This window comes from Numenius arquata, chromosome Z (assembly GCF_964106895.1).
Source record: "Numenius arquata chromosome Z, bNumArq3.hap1.1, whole genome shotgun sequence".
NCBI lineage: Eukaryota > Metazoa > Chordata > Aves > Charadriiformes > Scolopacidae > Numenius > Numenius arquata.
In genome coordinates this window covers 66,830,866-66,850,730 of record NC_133616.1, presented here as the reverse complement: position 1 = coordinate 66,850,730, position 19,865 = coordinate 66,830,866, and positions in this window count along the sequence as shown.

The window sequence follows — 19,865 nt, the reverse complement described above, 5'->3', positions numbered from 1 at the left end:
ACTGTTAATCGTTAATATTTGTATTGAATGTAAGCATGAGAGAATCTTTTTTTCACTTGTAGTGTACAAAAGAAGAATGCTGATAGAAGCCGAACATCCTTGTAGTCTAGTAAAATTATGGTTTTGCACTGAATCGAAATAGTATAAAATTGTAATTGAGTTTTTCTAGTAGATTCAATCTGAAAGGTGGTTGGTGCATATTAGACCATCTTAGTGTTTCAGTTTTTCTCAACCAGACTACACAAGAATGCTGGTCTTTAACCTCAGGAGATTTGGACTAAGTCTCAACCTAGATTACAACCTTGAATTGACTTGTCATTCATATGAATGATAGAAATCTATTCCTGTGACAAATTTCCTGCAATATTATTGTCAATCTCTGTTAATAAGCAATCTGGGCTGAGCTGAAATATAGGCAGAATTTAATTTGCAGTGAGAAGTTCTGTACTGCTGTTATGGTTTGAGAGAACCCATAACAATCTATTGTCATTAGACAATTATTCTATCACCCGATGATTCCTCCCCACCCGGAAAGGGGAATCGGGGAACACAAAGAAACACAAGGGTTGAAATATAAATAGATTTAATAGACTAAGACTAAATAATTAACAATAATACTAAAGAACCAGTATTAATCCCGATACTGATATAAGGTATACTGGAATTATACCCAGCCAATTATATCAGTAGGAAGCTGTGCACTCCCAGCAGTGGACAGCAAATGTCGGACACTGCGAGCACAATGGCTTCAGGAGGAACGGAAGGCTCCGGCACCAGGGCAAGGAGTTGTCTGGACCGCTGTCATCAGGGAGAGAGCCCGCTATGCAGCAAGCTTTTCTAATTTATATTGGATGTGATATTCATGGTATGAAATACTCCTGTTGGCCAGCTTGGGTCAAATGCCCAGGCCTTGCTCCTCCTTGTACCTGCACCTGGCAAGGCTCAAAAACACTAACCTTGAATCCCACAGAGCTTGGCTGGCTATAAAGTAAATATTTTCACAAATTCAGACACTAGAGTCTTCTAAAAGTGAAATTTTCCCCAGTGTTAGAAGAAAAGTTAGTCCTGTGTCTCTCAACCCAGGACAACTGCCCACACCAGCATTATGCCCACTCTGAACAAAGTGAAGTATTTCACAATTTCACTATCACCTCAAACACCAATAACACTGGACAATAAAAAAAAGAATCAGGATTTATAGCGTACACTGCTATGATCCTTCTACTTTGCTCTAATATTTTTCTGTTTTCTGCCACCTTTTCAGCTGTCCACCATGTTATAGTACCAACTTACAAAGTAATATGTGGAGAAATGCTACCATGAATGGCCTCAAGTACTAGCAAAGTAGGCAGATGCATAACACAGTGGATAATATAACAAAATGCACATAGAAGAATCATGAGCAATTCCCTTGATGTTCATATTCCCCAAGTTGTGTCTTGAGAGCACTGTCCTCTGGGATCCACACCAGATCCCCTTCCTTCCTACATGGAAATGATGCCATTCCGAGGGCAGCGACTCTGAGTTTTACCTACATGGTTGAAAAGCCTTGAACCAGCAGTAGAACTGTGTTAAGGTTCACTAACGGAATTGAGATATATACTCTTTCTCATTCCAGTTTCTGTAAAAATCTTTCTCTGAGTACTAGTTGTTGATAAATGCATGCCTACCAGACATACACCAAAAGAATTGGATGAAATCCAACATCTAGTAGTGTAGGAGGACTTTACATTTCCAGGAACTCAAAAGTTTGCATAAACATTTTGAAGTTTTTACTGGTTGACAGACAGAGAATGATCCACAAAGACTGATCTTATCTTTCCAGAATAAAGAAATCCAAATTCTGTTAAACTGTTAACTGTGAATGCACTCGAGTGATGAAAGAGAGCAAATTGGGGCATGTCATTTGGACTTCAGACTTCTAATTTAAGCTATCAGCAGCTTGTGTTCTAGAACAAAAATATGCCTTTGAGTATTTTGTTCAGGATGAAAGCTTGGAATTTCGGTTTAGTTTAGCTTGCAACATAGAAATGTTTAGTAAGTACATGCACTTCTTTCATATTTCATTTTTAGGAAAATTAAGTTCCTTCAAATTTACACAAATTTTACTTTTTGTAGAGAAGACTTTCTGGATATCAGTTTATATCTTTTTATGTATAGGCTTCTACGCACAAAATTAAAAAGAACCATTATTTATTACTGAGCTAGGAACAGAAGCAAAGATGCTCCAAAGAACAAGTATCTTATTTTAGGAAAATTTAGAATATTTAATTTTAGCTGGAGAGCAGCAATACTCTGGGCATTTCCAGAAACAGGCCCTAGTATCTTTCAGTTGATATGCTGGGCTAGATACTGTATGTATCCACTTAGGGAGCTAATTAATATGTTAGAGAAAATATGCACAGAGGAAGTGGCTTACACAAAAAAAGAGAAGTCACTTTATACAAAAGCATGAACCTGAGCTCTGAACACTTGACATTGTGGCTGGCCTCAAACATTGAAACATGTAGCTTGATCGAGATCTGAGCTGTAGATTTTCTCTGTATAACTTCATATTCATTCTCAGGCTCCTGGTTTGTCCCTTTCAGTTTCTCTTCCTCAAGATGCTTGAAAACTCTGTGTTGTCAGTATCAAACAGCTCTCTGAATAGCACAGGTACAATTATCAAGAATAAAGGTGTGTGAAAAACTGTCACAAGCACCACAAAAATGGCGGCACTCATGCTTTAGTTTTATGACTGACTAATTTTGCCTTATGCAGGCGGAAAATTCTAATAACCTGTTCTAATCAGGAAATCTGCCCTGCATGTAATTCAGGGAATTTAACCATCAGACGAATGGAAGACTAGCTAGAACATGAGAAGTGAGCATAAGCATGTCATATGTAATAGTTGAACCAAGTGACATGTAAGACTTTATTTACTTGTTTTTAAAGGATTATCTCCCAGGTAAACTTAGGTTTTTTGACAGTCAAGGTACTGACCATTAGTAAATAAAGGAAATGGTTGAAACTGCAATGTCACAAGAACTGCAGTAACATTCACTCCCTTCTGTTATCTCCTTGCAAGTCTCCTCCACTTCTGGAATTTCTACATGTTTAACGTGAAATTTAGTGTGTGCCACTGCTGTGCGTGTCCAAAGGGGCAAAACTGGCTGGCTCTCATTTTGGGTATGCAGTGACTTCTCCTCTGTCTTTCCTGGGCTTACAGGCTTGCTTGCTTCTGCTTTGAGGTGTACCAGACTTGGACAATGCTTTGGGGAGTTCGGCTGGTGGTGCTGACACCTGCTGTCTGGCTGGTCATCTCACTGGGCCCTCAATGGAAACAGGATGCTATTCTGGCAGAAGAGGTGAATTTCAGGGACATTCATGGTTATCTCCCTATCGTAAGCAGAATAACATAAATGTGTTCGGGAAATGGAAAGGATCATTTTTCTACAACAGATAGGCCTGTATGCTGCCACCACTGTCAGGATTGCTTGGGGTCAGGTTTTCCCAAGGGGCCCATTATCCCATCATGTATTAATTTACGGAGTAGTTTCTCTCTCCATATTTCAGTGAGCTCTTGGAATTGTTCCTTATAGCACAGTTCTTGATGGACAGCTGGACACCTCACAAATCATTCTTTGACAAATATATCTACTACCAAACTGCAGAGGAAGTTGTTGGCCTGGAACTAGGAACTCAGGTACATGTTGGTTCTATCCAGGAAGTTGTTTCCGTCATACCATATACAGAGACTATGGATTGCATGTGCATTTACACTGAAGCTTGTCCTTGAATGACCAATTGTAACTTCTCTTCTGACACAAGTAGTATTTCTATTTTTCTCTGAATATTCACTTGTTGGAAAAATACTTTTGCTAACAAATTACTATTTAGTCAGATAAAATAAGGGGGAAAAGTGATTTTCCTTTTTAAATATTCACTGCTTTTTGCCACCTTTTAGCTATTCAACAATCATTGATTGGGTTTAACTTTGTACTTTCCCAAGAAACAGTATGCCTTCTTTTCTGTAGGCTCAGTAAAAACTATACGCCCATTGCCAGACTGTCATCCCTACACTAAATATCTAATTATAGCAAAACTGTAAAAGTCTCATTCAGTGCTTTCCTGGTGTCAAATGCCTGAAGCTCCTCACCTGAGACCTTTACTATACTGGTGTTGTCATTCAGAGATTCCAGTCGCAATGGGAAAGTGGCTAAAATGTTGTTCTTCTTCCTTTGCCTATGAAAGTTACCCTAGTATTTCCTTTAACAGATTTTTCTAAAGAACTTAAAGGAAGAAACTCAGGTTCAATTCTCAGCACATGCTGTGCGCCTTATCCTCTCCTGCTGCAATGTTTGGTTCTATCACTGTATTTCCCACTCTTTTGTAATTGCAGCTCATGATTGTCCATTTATAAAGCAACCTGGGGTTTGACAGTTTCCTAATGAGATGTTACAAGCCCTCATTACAGCTACTTTCAAACAGCTGAATGTGGTGTCTTCAGTGTTTTTTTAGATCTTTTTTGTCATGGTTTTGACTTCAGTGAGAAGGTTAAGCAAGCAGGGTTTCTTTTATTTCATTTATAGCCCCTTATTTTCAGTTCTCTAGAGAAGACGATTAACAGAGCAGCCCTAGAGAGCTTTCAGGTTTAAATGTTGAACTCTACCTAAAGCAGTCAGTTCCTTTTCCCTGTTTCAGTCATAAGTTTTGACAACTTAAAAATACGTTTTTATTCTCAGGCATTCTGAACAACAGGTTCTCTCTACCCCTATATAATCCTTGGAGGGCTGTCTGATGCTTTTCTCATGTTATTTGGCAGACACATGAAACAACTGTTAATCATCCTCTGAGTCCTACATTGCCAGCTGGATCAGAGGATCCTATTTTCTAGGCAGATTAATCTATCTGTTGCTACCCAGGAACCTACTTTGAGGTCTCAGCCTGGAAATACACAATGTAGTGATAGAGGAAAATCGGCTCCTTTGCAGACTGTTACCAAGTCACTGTTTTTTGAAATGTTGCAGAACTCTGTAATATTCTAAGAAAACAGATAATAGAAGTTTCAAGTTGGACACCCAAAAAAAAGTAGCTGTACTTCAGGATATGGCCTTAACATCTCAGTGATAGCAGTCTTCAGTTACAAAATCGGTGTCATCCCATGGATTAGGTTTCAGGCAATAGATTTCCAAGTCTGCTACTCATACTGTATACATGAAATAAACATGTAAATATGTGCTGCAAATTAAATTTCTGGTGTCCAAACAGAAATACTTTAGAATATGTATTTTGAAAGAGCAAATATGCAGTTCTGTAAAGATATTCCAAGTACATAACTGATTTATTCTGAAAATAAATGTGATGTGCAGAAAAGCATTCATCTATACATACATGTAATAGTGGAACAGCAGCAAACACACATAAATACGTTCAGTCACATATAGACATTTACAGAAAGAGATGGATATTAGATTTTTTTCTGTAAGGAATTAATTTTTTATTCAAATGTAACCAATTGCCATTTACAGTGCCTATTGAATCTCCCACTCCATTTAGCTTTTTTGGTATATTTCCTTAGCTTGCAAGTACTTCTGCAACAATAGTCCAGTACATTCTATCCAGAACATGTCTACTAAATTGCTCCCTACTTTTCACAGAATTTCGAAGCTACATAGTGAATGAGGCAAGGAACAGTGAAACAAATAGATGTTATTTTTACTCATCTAGCTAAAATCAAGCTAGTTACTGAGTATCCCCCTGATGATTTAGTAGTTAGTTGTTTAAACCGATTTATTAACTGAAGTCCATTGAAATTCCTTGTTTTCTAAGTACTCAGCTTGAGATGTTGGTGATGTGATTTGCAGTTTTCAGAGCTTATCGCTGTCTCTGACATCAAGGCAGCTTACTTTTGCATTTACCAAGCAATGTAAACATCTTTATTATTCTGGGAAAACACATTGTACATGTTCCAAATTGGACACCCAAAAAGGTGAGGACATACCTCAGGATTCAGCCTTAGCGTCATGTCTCTGTGGTACCAAGGTCCATCTGTAGAACATGTGAGGTTGAGGTGTTCTCCATAAACACCTGATTCAGAAGTCCCTGAGAAAACCTCCAGCTCTACGTTGACAGAAAACTGTAAATAACGTGCAATCAGTAGGACCATAACTTGAATAGAGGGAAAGAAAACATTAACAAAAGCACCAAATAGCATCTAATTTCATATCGTGCCCAATGTGTTCAGTTAAAACTTTAGTTTCCCTTCCAACCAGAATAGGAAAGAAACTCAAACGACGGTGGAATGGCAGACCGATACCACTTACTCACTCAACAATTGCATTTGTTGCTTCACTGTGAAATTGTATCATTCCAATTATACCTTAAATCATTCTAATTATATTCTCTTTAGCAATCATTTGCCTGGCAGAGTCCAGATCACTTCAGAAACTAACCAACATAAAACTTCTCTACCTTTCTGTTACTTAAAATAGCAGAAGTGCCTGGCAAAAAATAGTTCACCTGCACCACTCCCACCTGTCTCAGTCCCTGTATATCTTTGCGGTTTGAGCAAAACTCATTTTTACTACACTCTTCCTCAGCAAAAGCATAACACAGATGTGGACTATTTCTTTTGCCATCTGCCTTGATATTCTCAGAGCCATTAAGGATGGGAATAGTTACTTAAATTGACCTCTGTTAGGCTTTTGGATGATTTGCTTAAAGCATCTATAATTAAAATTCTTTGTAAATTTTCATGCAGATGTAAGATCTTGACCTTGGGTTCTCCTGTTGTTCTGGGTGTTTGATCCCATCTAAACCTACTATGTTATGAATCCACTCAACTTACATATTACATGTTTCTCCTTAATTAGCAGAAATACCACTTTCAGAACTAAAATTTGGAATTGAGGCATTTTACTAAAAATTTTCAACTAAGAACACATCTGCTGCAAAACTTCCACAAAATGCTACAGGGCATTTTTTTTTTCAATTATCACACGCAATAGTATGAGCCATTATTTTGTAATAGCAAATGCAAGCATCTAGAGTATTTCTGAGGCACTGTTCCTTTGCTATTGGAAATATGATGCCATACTGAAGGAAAACCAGGAATGGTTTAGCACACAACAGATTTCAAAGACAATGTTGGTAAAAATAAATTCACCATTTTGTCTTGGCTCTTACTTTATCATTGTGTCCCAGGTTCTGGAACTGCCAGTGATTTCCTACAGCACTGTTACTTATTAAGTATACCTTTCTTCTTTCTTTAAACAATGTAGACCTAAAAACTTCATATCAGTCAAACTAGACTGAATAAGAGATTTCAGGCTACCAGAGATTAAGAAACCCTCACTCTGTAATTCTTCTGTTGTAGATGAAGGATTTTTTCTCCTATTTGGTAGCTTTTTTTAAGGGAAAATTGCTTTGCAGATGATTTTTACTTACAGACTTCTACTTATACTCTCTTATTAAATCTCTTTAATATGCTCTAGATTATTGCAAGCATTTTTTAATATCCAAAAATAAGACAATCTTATCATTTTATCTGCAGATCCTAAGTACACATTTAGGAAGATATCCTCTGGGATGATTCAAAATAATCCTTTATTTTATGTTACTGTGTTGTCTGGTCTCTGTAATACAGCTATTTTTCTTCTGCAGCTGATTTAAAGTAAATGGAGAGGATTCTAATTTTACTTTGCCAGTGTATAAGTGTGTGATTTCATACAACTAGCAGTTTTTCTTTGTTGTAACTTCTTTCTCTCTGTTTTAGCCTGCGGCTTCCCTTTTTATTTGATCAGTATAGTTTATATCATATTCCAGGCATCACTTCTTCCCAGGAGAAAAACAGGATTTCAAATTGCTACTCATGATTCCTAAGGCAAACTGAAAGGGCACTGCCTGAATTAATGTTTCCTCTGCTGTTTTCAGGGCTTATTGGTATTATTTCCATTAGCTCATGGATGCATTGTTTTTTCTACCTCTAATAATGTACTTTATCCAATGATTGGCAATTATTTTTTCTCAGTGGTTTACAGTTCACCAGAATACAACTTCTGTTAACTAGAAAATTAATCAATATGATTATTACTTGGCAGAAGAAAAGAATTAAAAATACACAAAGCCTAGAGTACCAAATTTTCTATCTATGTCTTCAGAGGGAAAGTCATATGGCCTTGTATTTAGGTTATCTACTCAGTGTTTCCAGGATCAGTTCTTCCAGAACTGGAACTGTTGCTCTGAATTTCTTAATATACTCAAATCCATAAAATGATTTATTTTTCTGGTTAAAATGGTTTTCTACAAAACAATGAAACAACTATAATTAATCACACTTTTGAAGAGAATCCTCTTCTAAAGTTAATTAAATTTCCACCAAGGAAATTCTCATTCATTACAGTCTAATGTTAGAGGCTAAAATTTGGACATTGCCATTATTGTTTGAAGGAACTAATTTTTTTATTATTATAATTTTCTCCCTCAAAATCTTTTTTTGTAAACTTGATGTTACAACTTTGAAGCCATTGGCGAATCTGCCATTGACATCAACAAAACAAACCTAAACTTTAAAATACTATTTCTCCTCCTTGTTTGTATACAACAGCATACATATAGGTTCCTTATTCCCCAGAAGCTGTAACTGGAATGGATAGTGTAACTGAACTTAACATTGAAGACCCATCCTCCATGTCAAATATTCAGTTTACAAGAAGATCACCTCACATAAAATTTTCTCTAGTCCAGGGTTTGGTACTAAATACTTTTATATATAGAAAATATGTTACCAGTGCTCTTTACTTCTGTTTTCCATCCCAAATCCAGCTATATATCATACTACCCTCCTGGAATTTAAGAAAGTGTGTCTTAAAGGGGTATTAAAATTGCAACTAAAGACAGTGATCAGACCACCTGACTCCAAATCTTGTACTTACAGGTGTATTTACAATTAGGGTGGTGAGACACTGGAAGAGGTTGTCCAGAGAAGTTGTAGATGCTCCATCATCGGAAGTGTTCAAAGTCAGGTTGGATGGTGCTTTGAACGATCCGATCTAGTGAAAGATGTTCCTGTCCATGGCAGAAGGCTTGGATGAGATGATCTTTAAAGGTCCCTTCCAACCCAAACCATTCTGTGATTCTGTTTTTCTGTATACCACTGTGCTCCAGCTCACACAAAAGGATGTTTCCATACAGTTCTGGGCCAAAACATCTGATCATCTGTCAGTCTGACCATCTGTCTTTCATCAATGACTTTGAAACCCTTATTGATGTCAAGCTTATATAGATTTATTGATGTTCTGTTTGTCATTTCTGCCGAGGTAGCTCTCTCTCAAACAGCTATTCATATTTTACATTTGCATAAACATACAGAGGGGGAAAAAAGGAACTCCAGCCACCTGTGAGGTGAGAAATAAGACTTCTTTACAATTTCATGTTGCAGTACAATGTACATGTTTTTTCATGCCAGTAAGGACAGTGTTTGTAGATAGCTCACGAAAAAAAAGCTATTTTTTCTGGTAACAATCTATTCAGTATTTTTCATAAAGATTTTTTTAACATCTTCAATAGCCCTTCTTTATAACTATTTCACAATACCTAATGAGAAAATACGTAAAGTTTAGGGTCAATTTTAAATACTTTGCACTGTCTGCATTTTAAAAATGTTATTAAGTTAGAAGTCTGACTGTTAGCTTCCAACCTTAGCCTTCATGATTGATCGGAGAGAGGAGCACTTCAGTGCTTTCAGCTGGGCTCAATCTAGACCTTGAAGTCTATTTTCTATTCATTCTGTCAGATGGACTTAAAAATTGACTCAATGCAATGATGTGTTTTACCTTTCCTTGATTAGATGAATACATTTGTAGTAAGTGGAGATGACAGGATCAGCTCATTGGGTCTTTGATTATCTGTGGGAAGAATATGGAACTGGTGAGGCTGGGAAATCAGGACTGAGCAGTTACTCTGAAGTTCTGAATCTTTTGTTTTGCCATTTGATATAACCTTTGACAAAAAAGTCAAAGCTTGAAAATATGTACTATTATAATATTGTCGATCAGGTTCAAAATTCCAACTAGTTTTCCTTCTTCACATTCACCCAAATTAATTGTGGCTGCCATAGTCAATATTGCCTTTTTTCTTTTTTTTTTTTTTTTTTTTTTTTTAATTGACTGTATCAAGGCTCTGGCCAGGGGTTTGGTCTATCCCTGCTGTGAAGGGCACGTTTGTGTTTGTCTTCTTCATCCTTTTAAACTCCATCAGCATTCTGGTTATTGTTTTTGGGAACACAGTCCGTGTGGCTGATGCTGAACATTATTTTTAAGCAGAGGTCAACAATGTATTGTATGCCTATCCCATTAACTCATTTTAACCATCTGTAGTTTACTACAAACCATCAATACCGCCTAACTTAACACTGAATGAAATATTATGGAATTCTACCAACAGGTGCAGATAAGTCTGCTGTTGTCAGGGGAAAAAAATAGTAAGTATGATACCAGGTTAGGTACTTGTCTTGATGTCTGTAACAGCTTCCAAATCAGAGCCTCAGTCAGAAATACATTGCATCCCTCTTGCTATGTGTTAAAAAGCATCCCATACAAAAATATTTAGTTATAACTGCAGTGTTTCTCCGCACTAATCTTTATTTTTTGATGGTAATGTGGAAATTTATTGGATTATTATCACTGGGTATTAAAAAACTTGGGAACTGTCTTGGAAGAGGGGTGGCAGATACTCCATGCTGCTTTCTATGTCCTTCCTATGTCCACAGGAGTGGAGCTTAGTAAGGCCATTCTTTCCAGTGTATGAACTTGGTTTTTGAGTTTATTTTTCACTGTCTTCATTAGTTCATACTTAATTAGTAAGAACAGAAAATAAGCAAAAAAGTGAAGATGTCACTGCCAGGCAAAGAAACAAAAAGCAATACAAGGAAAGTCTGATAATCTTGGCAGCATTGCTTATTCATTGCAACCTAACAACCTCTTACCTCTGCCCTGTTTGGAAGACCCAGTAACCTTCCCCATTTTCCTCCATCCTAACTCCTTCCCAGTCCCTGGGCAGTCTTTCTGTCTAAAAATTCTTTGGAAAAATTGCAGAATCTACAGCTTCTGGTGGTATCAGGACTTATTTTCAGGTAACCACAAAGTAGATGTGAGCAGGCAGCTCCATACTCAGTTTCTCTGAACTTCAATATATTTGCCTTATAAAAGTGCCTGTGAAAGGTGAATATGGCTGAGCCTACTAGTGTAGTCAGTGAGTTCGGAAATTACTTTAGGGCTATTATTTATAATAATAGGACACATGCAGGAGTAAAAGTCCATCTGCGTAACTCACTGTCAAATGTACCTTTTAAATACTTGAAAATGTCTGCAAGGCCTTTGGAGGCAGTGAATTACGCAGCTGTTCTGTATGAAGAAGAGGATCCTTGTCTCTGCTTTTTCTCCTTGGATCCACAACATGACAATGTCAGAGCGACAGCAGCCAGCAGTCCCTGGCCTCCTTATCCTAATTCTATCGGATATCAATTGGCAGCACCACAAAACGCTGACATTTTTTTCACTGACATTACAGTATGTAAAATTTTACCTTGGGATGGACTGCAAAGTTAAGAAAAATGCTGATGCAGGCAAAATACTGCTGTATAGTGCTGTTGTGGCAAAAGAGACCTACGGTTTTGTATTATACTTAGCTGAAGAGAAGGCTCTTATAATAACAAAAAGGCATTTGCTTTATGAACATATTTCAAATTGTATTTAAAAGCAAATAATTGATTTTTCTATACTTTATGTTGTTAAAGATTGCTGTATTGTGTGCTAATGTTCTTCAGCTGTATCACACTTTTCCAGAAAAAATCATCTATGAACTAGGGAGTCTTTCCCTTTTTAGTGAACTTCACTTCCCAGGCACCGCTCATAGCAGGCTTACTCCAGGAGCAGAATCCAGAACAAATCTTTATTGCACGAACATTGGGACACCCAGGTATGATGGTTCCCATCATTTTCCCAGACTCTCGAACAGCATGTCTGATTCTCCGCTGTACTTTCCTGCAGGGAGGACAGAATTAGCACATAGCTTTCTGATAATGAACCACAGTGAGAAAGAAAAGCAATCCAAGCCAAACAGGTCAAATTAGCAGTCCTGGTAAAATGGTCTAGCAAAGTGTAATCGAAATAAGAAGCTCTGAGCTGTGGAGGACAGCCCCAGAGGACAGACAACTCAAGCAGTCTTGACTTTTAAATAATGTTTTACCACTTGTCTCACTGCATGGCCTTGCACACATTACTCAAACATTCATTTCTTCTATCTGTAGCACAGGGAATCTAATGTTTATTTACCTACCTAATAGGTATCCTGTGAGAATTAAGGAATCGATGTTCAGTAACACATTTAACTAATGTAACAAAATGAAGTTAATTAAATGTTTAAGTATTGTTGTTAAGTAGATGATCCAAAGGAAGATAGATGTCATATTTGAAGGCAGGCTGGAACCATAGCATTTGGAGCGAGGAATCCCATTCTGTTCCAGTTCATTATGGTCCGTGACCATGACATCTACATTTGAACTGGACAAGTGGATTTCAAAGCATTTCTGTGACAAGTTCCATGGATCCTGAGTTCGAGTTAAGTACCTTGGAAGTCAGAGAGCCTTATTGGTTTACTTTGTGCTGGGGAATCAGCTTACCAGTCCTCTGACCATATTAACTGCTCTGATGTTATTTTATGTAGGGGACCATTTTTCTGTCTACAGAAAAGAGTAGGCTGCTTAGACTGCCATTTCTGACTGGAAAGTCAAAATACTCCAAAAGACTCCAAAAGTCAAAAACTCCAGCTAGTCTTTCCCCTTGAGACTGGAAAAATCTAGTCAAGAAATTTTGTAAATTGCTCCATTCCTGTATGCCAGGAAACACAATTGCTGACTGTGTTTGCAGCAATTAGTACTTGGATTTTTCCAAAAGAGTGGTTGAGTACCTGGGGAAAATGTTCCCCTCAAAAGTATTTTAAGAGGCTCAAAGAAGATTTAAGCATTACCCTGGCAGAAAACAGCATCGGAAACTGGAAAACTGTCCCTGCAAAACTTATTTGAATTTAGTGATTCAGATGTTGGACCTTGCGAATTTCCAGCATCTCTTTTCAGGCCATCACTGTTAATGTGGTAATCTGCTGCAGTAGCTTTTCCTGTCTAAAATTAGGTGTCCTTAAATGTTGAAGTAATTGTATTATCTAGAGCAGACTTCTTTTGATGTGACTGACCTTTCAAATGTATGCTTTTTTGTACCAGATGAGATTTGCTAGAAATTGCCAGACTGGGTTGGATGAAAGGTGCATCAAACATATCCTATGACTGAAAAGTACCTGAAGCAGACACTTTAGAAAAAAGGAACAGGTCATGAAAGAAATGATTGGTCTCCTCTCATCTTCTTCCAGCTTGTTCCCCACAGTAATTTCTTGACTTTCTGTGCAAGAGATTGCATTTAGACAGTTATGTCTAACAGCCACCAGCAAATCTATCTTCTAGTTCCTTTTTAAACCTATTTATACACTCAGCCTTCTGTGGGAATACTTCTATAGTCTTCATTTTTATGTGTCCGGTGAAACAATATTTCCTTTTATTTGTTTTAAACTTGCAGCCCCTTCTTTCTTTTGAGAAGCCATGAATAGTCTCACTGCCATTCATCATTTTATAGGTCTCTTGTCTTGCCACCTCTCATCCAAACAGTATCATGCCAGACTATTCCACATGTACGTACAACCAACTCCACACACCTGATCACACACGTGGCTCTTCTTGGTTGTGGTTCTCTATCTTTTAGGAGAAAAACAACCAGAACTCAAGTGCAGTATTCAGGAAATGGGATTTAGACAATGACCAAGATGGTGATTTCTGTCTACTTTCCAGCTTCTTTTCAATTAAGTGCAAATATTCTACTTGCATTTCAGACTGACACTGACCATTAAATTGATGTCCACAGGGAGCTATTCAAGTGATTCCAAGTCATATACTTGTTTTCAAAAGCAAATGTAACCAATACATACAGTTTACTATGATTTATGACTACTGGGAAAATGTTATTTACATTACTGTTATTCCCAAGCCATCTTAAAATAAAGCATACTCATAGAGCTGTCTTGATTGCAAATTACAAAAATTAAAAGAATGTCAAATGTCATTCCAGTGTGTATTTTATTGCCATGGTAACACAAAGGTAACTGAGTAGGTTAAGCTACAAATTATGTACTCAGCTATTTAAAGACCTCAATGAAATAAAGTCACTTAATCAAGCTTATCATTGCTTGTGCTATGTAATCAAGACAACCCTATTAAAGCCAAAGTCAAAATGCTGGATGTTTCTGTGTTGTCTCTCTTCAAACAGCATTCTGTATGCTCTAGTATATCAAACATGGCAAATCAATGAACATTACTCGCTGCTAAGGCTGTTTTGCAACCATGTTAAATAGAAGTGTGTTTTCTTTTGCAAATACTCCACATTGTGAGTTTTCCTGTGTCATTTATAATTAAATCTTAATCGTTTCAAATATATCCTTTCATACGCTAGATGCTCTGCAATTGCATGCATCTCAAGGAACAACAAAAACAGATGCAGTGAAAAGTACACTCCTGGGTTTTCTACTTCTAAATCAAGATTGTATGCACGGAATACAGTTTTAAACTGTGGCTGTTGCCAAGCAAAATTACATTATAATCAAAAGCACACAGAACAAGGGTAGAAAATAAGAAAGCCCTTCTACGGCGAATTCAGACACTGTGCCAGGATAGTAGAAAAATATTTATTTGGAAAAATCAGTAAAAATATTTGCTGTAATTTATTCTCCCAGTATGGCAGTAGAAGTTTATATTGTTTAATCACATTAACATCAGTAATAACTTACAAATGTATAGGACCTTCCATCATGAAGTACCCTGTAGGGTTGTTCTGCAAATTGTAATACCAATTACTTTTCACTCCACGGTTGCCCTTAGCAAGTGTCCAGAGTTTTGTGGTCCCATGAACTCAAATGCTGTGTTCAATTTTTATCCATACCTAGAACTTTACTTTACCAGAAATTGAAAAATAAAAACCCCACCTGTTTTTCACAAGTGAAAATACAAGAGAAATTTTCAGAGGCCTGGCCAATCCATAGTGCCTTCCATTCAGGAAGAAGTCTGAAACAGGGAGGAAATGTCCACTTGAATTTAACTCTGAATATATTAATTTTGTTCCTGTGTGACAATCTCATGGGCTTGACACTTATGTTACCTTTTATCAGCATGAACAGTCTGAACCAGTGTTATGATAGCTAATTACAATAACAAAGTGGCTACTCAAGTGCTACTACTTACCCTATCTTTACAAAGCGTATCACAGGAACACAAGTGACTAATGTGTATGGTTAGGGACTCCCTTTCCATTTTCTCCAAATGGACGTCTGTTGCAGCAGACACGTTCCTAAGGATTCAGACCCCAACCAAGAAAATCACCTATGCACCTATTTAAATTTAAGCATGTGAATAAATCCATTCACTTCAGAGGGAATACTTAATGCTTAAACCTAAGCATATGTTTAAATTAAGCTTGATGAGGGCCTATGGCATACTGTATGTTTCATCAACATCATGTCCTACAGCACCTGGGTTTTCTTTGGAAATTATCCATCTTGTTAAAAAAAAAAAAAAAAAAAAAAAAAAGACCCAAACATGATTAGCTTATAAAATCTTGAATAGCTTGCAGTCTGCGGTAGCTCAGCTGCATGTGAGTGGGCTAAAGAAGTTTTGTGCCAGAGAAACAGTCTCCCTCATTTTTCAAAATGAGCTAATTTTTTCCAATGGCTTCTCATTCATATCAAGATAAATCATTAGAAGGAAATAGCAGTGTATTCACCTCACGAAATATTTACAGTCTTGTCACTGTTTTCATCATATCGATTTGGGCCTCAATTCCATTGTTCCTGATTTCAAAGGAAAAAAGATCAAATCTATAGAAAATAAAAAATAACTTTCAGCAACATAGTTCTGTTAAAATCATTAGCAAAATGAATAATTTTACTTTATTTATACAAGAACAGTAATGTTTTTTTCACATTCATGGATATTTGAGGTTTGACTCCACTAAACCAAATGGAGAAAACCATAGCTTGAACTTCCCAAAGAGTTCAGACCAGCTTCATGTGTCTGACCTCACTAGCAGTGACTAACCACTCATTCCAGAACACTTCATTGTATCTTGTGTGGCAGACTATGTGAAAAGATCTTAATTTCATATGATTTTGATAATAATGCATTGAGATTAAGGTGTATAGCAAGACAGGAAAAAAACCTTTTGAGGTAATCCAGAATAATACTTGACTATTTATAAAAATGTTACCTTTGCTGTAGCTCAAGTATTGTGTTACAGAGAGAATCAGCTTTATGCACATGTGCATGTCTATGGTTAACAACTCCATTTAAACATTGACGGAATTTTCTACTGCATTTGCTCTGGGGCACGCTTTAAAATGTTCATAACTCCATTATTTTACAATCAACTCTTATACAAGCAAGCAAAATATGTACTATTCACCAGGGAGTAGTTACATGCTGAGTTTCATATATCAAAGTTTTGTCATTTCTAAGTTATGCTAAGAATTAAAAATCCAGTTGCAGCAAGTTTTCTCTTTCTTTATTAAAAAGAAAAGTGTAGTGTTTTCACTCAGGCAGAAATCAGAAACAGCTGAATGCATTTTACTCCAACTGTAAAACAGGAAATAAAACCACCTTTGAGCAGAGACCTGTTATATATAATCATGAGGCAGAAAGGTGAGAATTTTGGAACAATGAGTATCTGCAAACAGGTACTTTCAGCAGCAAATGCTTTCAACCTTGACCAGATCTTCATCTCTTTTCCCCAGTCTCTATTCCTCCCCAGTGCCTTTCTGGTCTTTCTCTTCCCCTTTGCTCCTCTTGCTTAAGATAGTTGCCAATCTGTCTTTGACCCTTTTCTAAGTTAGTAAGCTTCCTTCATCCCTCTTCTCATTGCCCAGTTTTTGTTGGTTCTGTGGCTATCTGTTGATATTGGGGAAGCAATAAACTCATTGATAATTGTATGTCTTGAAAGACACTGGTAACAACGGGAGTTTAGTATCGTTAAAGTGAATATTTGGATTTCACTGAACTGGAAGCTCTAGAGTTGCCTGTAGGGCCCTAATGCCCATGAACCAAATTTTCTGAGTATGTACTTCGAGACATCCTTTCAGGCTGCTTGTACTGAAGGGGAAGAAGGCAACATCAATGCTAAGGAAGGGAAAAAGAACATGGCAGAGAGGTGGGCAGAAAATTCTAGCTGCACTTAGAACATCCTAAAAACTGTGATTCGTGGGCATGACTATGTTATTGCCATGAATTACACATATTCAGAAATGCTTATCTGTAATTAATTTGCCAATTACACACCATTAATTTATCATGCAACTCTATTTGCCCCTCCTCTTCCCTTGCAACCCCCTCCAGTGAATTAACCAGATGAGTCCTTGGTAATGAACTGAGAGACATGAATGATCCTAATAGCCATAGGTCCCTCCTCATTTTTCTTTTTTGTTGGACATAAGGTATTTCAGAAGAGGTCTTTACATTGTGCTGTTATCTGTGTGAATAAAAATGCTGCTAGAACTTCACAATTGCACTTTAGAGGCAGTTTTTTTCTGTAGCTAGCCCAGAAACATTAAATGACCTACTTTGGTGGACTCAATAAAGTTTATCCCAAGGTAATCAGTGAGCTCTCTGACAGAGCCTTAAGAATGTTTCAGTGCTGCTGTGTTGATCAAAACCAGATGGCTGTCATTTGGAGTTTTAAATCTGACTCTGTCATGTTGCTGTACATCAAGTTTAGTTCTTCATGCATTCTTGTACATGACCATGACCTCTTAACTACTTAATTTAAATCTGAAGTCCCCTGTAGGCTGAATACACCAAATTGCTGATATATACAAATATGAAGAATGTATGTTTACAAAAGGACTGCTCGAAATACACATGTCCCTCCCCAGCGACTGTTTGCTAAATGGTGTGCATAGCACTTTATTCCATAAAAATTTGGTCTTCTCTGGCTATAGTATAATTGCCATTTCTGCAAACAAAGGTATAATACAACGAAGTCCAAAAGATTACGTGTCTGCACCTGAATCTGAGCAGAAAGCTATCCATCCACTAACATTCACACTGAAAGATAAAGTATGACACCTAATTCACCTTAATTAAAGCTTATTAGAACCTGCTTTGATTCTTACAATGGTGATTCCAACACTCTTATCTGACAGGTTAATGAGGATCTGAAATGAATAGTATTACTAATGAGGATCTGCTGAAATTAATCATCTGTTATTATTAGCAACTCCAAAAGCTAAATTTCTAAAGATTAGATTATATAAGATAATGTACAAAAGGGAAGCAGCCAAAGCTAAATGTTATCAAGTGGTAGGTTGCTTCCAAGGCAACAGCAGGGCATCTATTGTATTTTTGAGGGAGGAAATTCAGCTATTTATTTCTAAAAAAAGTTATTTTGATACTTTCAGAGGGTTTCTTTACAATCAAAATTTGAAAAAGTAGTAGAAAAATATCTATGAGAAACCAGTTAAAGTTGAATAAGGAAACACCTTTGCCATAGTGGATTGAGGAACTATAGGATAGAAAATGGACTCGGTTCTACAAGCTTGAAAAGTGCCGTTGACAAAACAGAAGCTTCTAAAACAATAAAACGTCAAGTGTACTAGCCATACAACCCTAATTTAAGAACTGTCTCTGCTTATCAGCCTCTTCAGCCTTCCTGGGCATCACCAGTCTCTACTTTTGGAAAAACAGCTTCCAAGCTGTGAAGTTGGCTTCTGCTGTCATTCAAAATTTCATTCTCTATAAAGCAGACAACTGGGGGCGAACATACTATAAAAGGTTGATCCTTTGAATATTGTAGCTTCAGATCTTTAAAAGAGTTGCTTCTACTGACATCATTGCAGTACTGGAAAGAGGACATATAAGAAAAAAGAAAGCATATGTTGGTTTGATAATACTCTCCTGATTCACTCAGTATATAATTCTTATCCTTTTTTATCCTCTGTCTGAACACATGGTGGTTTTAAATCGGGTGAGTTAAGCAATACTGAAATGAAAAATAACTCTTCTTAGCAATTCATCTGAATTTAGAACTAATAATTTGCTGTGTATTCTGATTCATTTTCTGATGAAGTGAAGTTGAGAGATGGCCTTTTCTGTTACTTCCATGGCATAGGTCTATCATGTCCTCTCTTATGCCTTTTCTTCCCGAATTAAACAGTTTTTTCAAATAACTATTCGGTGAGCATTTTCTATGCTGTATTCATTTTAATTCCCCTTTCCTAGACTTTTTCATTTTTCTCATTAGCTGATATTTTATCATCCAAGATATGTTGGCCAGAACTGCACACAGTATCCAAATCATCCTGTGCACTAAAATAACATTAGACCAGTTTCAGTGTTTCTTGTACGTTTCCTAAGACAACGTAACATCTTGCTTTCTGCCTTTTTTCCCCCTCATTGCTGCAGATTTGGGTTTTTTTAACAACATGCATGATAGCATGCACTTTCTTCCTGAACTAGCAATTCATGTGTTGTGAGATGCTGGATGGTTTATTTCCATTACAATACTTCACCTTCTCTTTCACTCAGTTGCATTTCCCTATTGATTCTTCCAAGAGGATCTTAAAGATTTCTTATGGCACTAATCTTGCCTGATTTAACTAATTTTGACTCATTTGAAAAAGCAGTAACATTTTTTCCTGGTGTATCCACTCAACAGCAGGTCAATGACTTCCTCAGTAGAAGTATTGTATGCAGCTGTCATCAATGAACCTACCCTCTATGACCTTGTCTAAATTGATTCTTT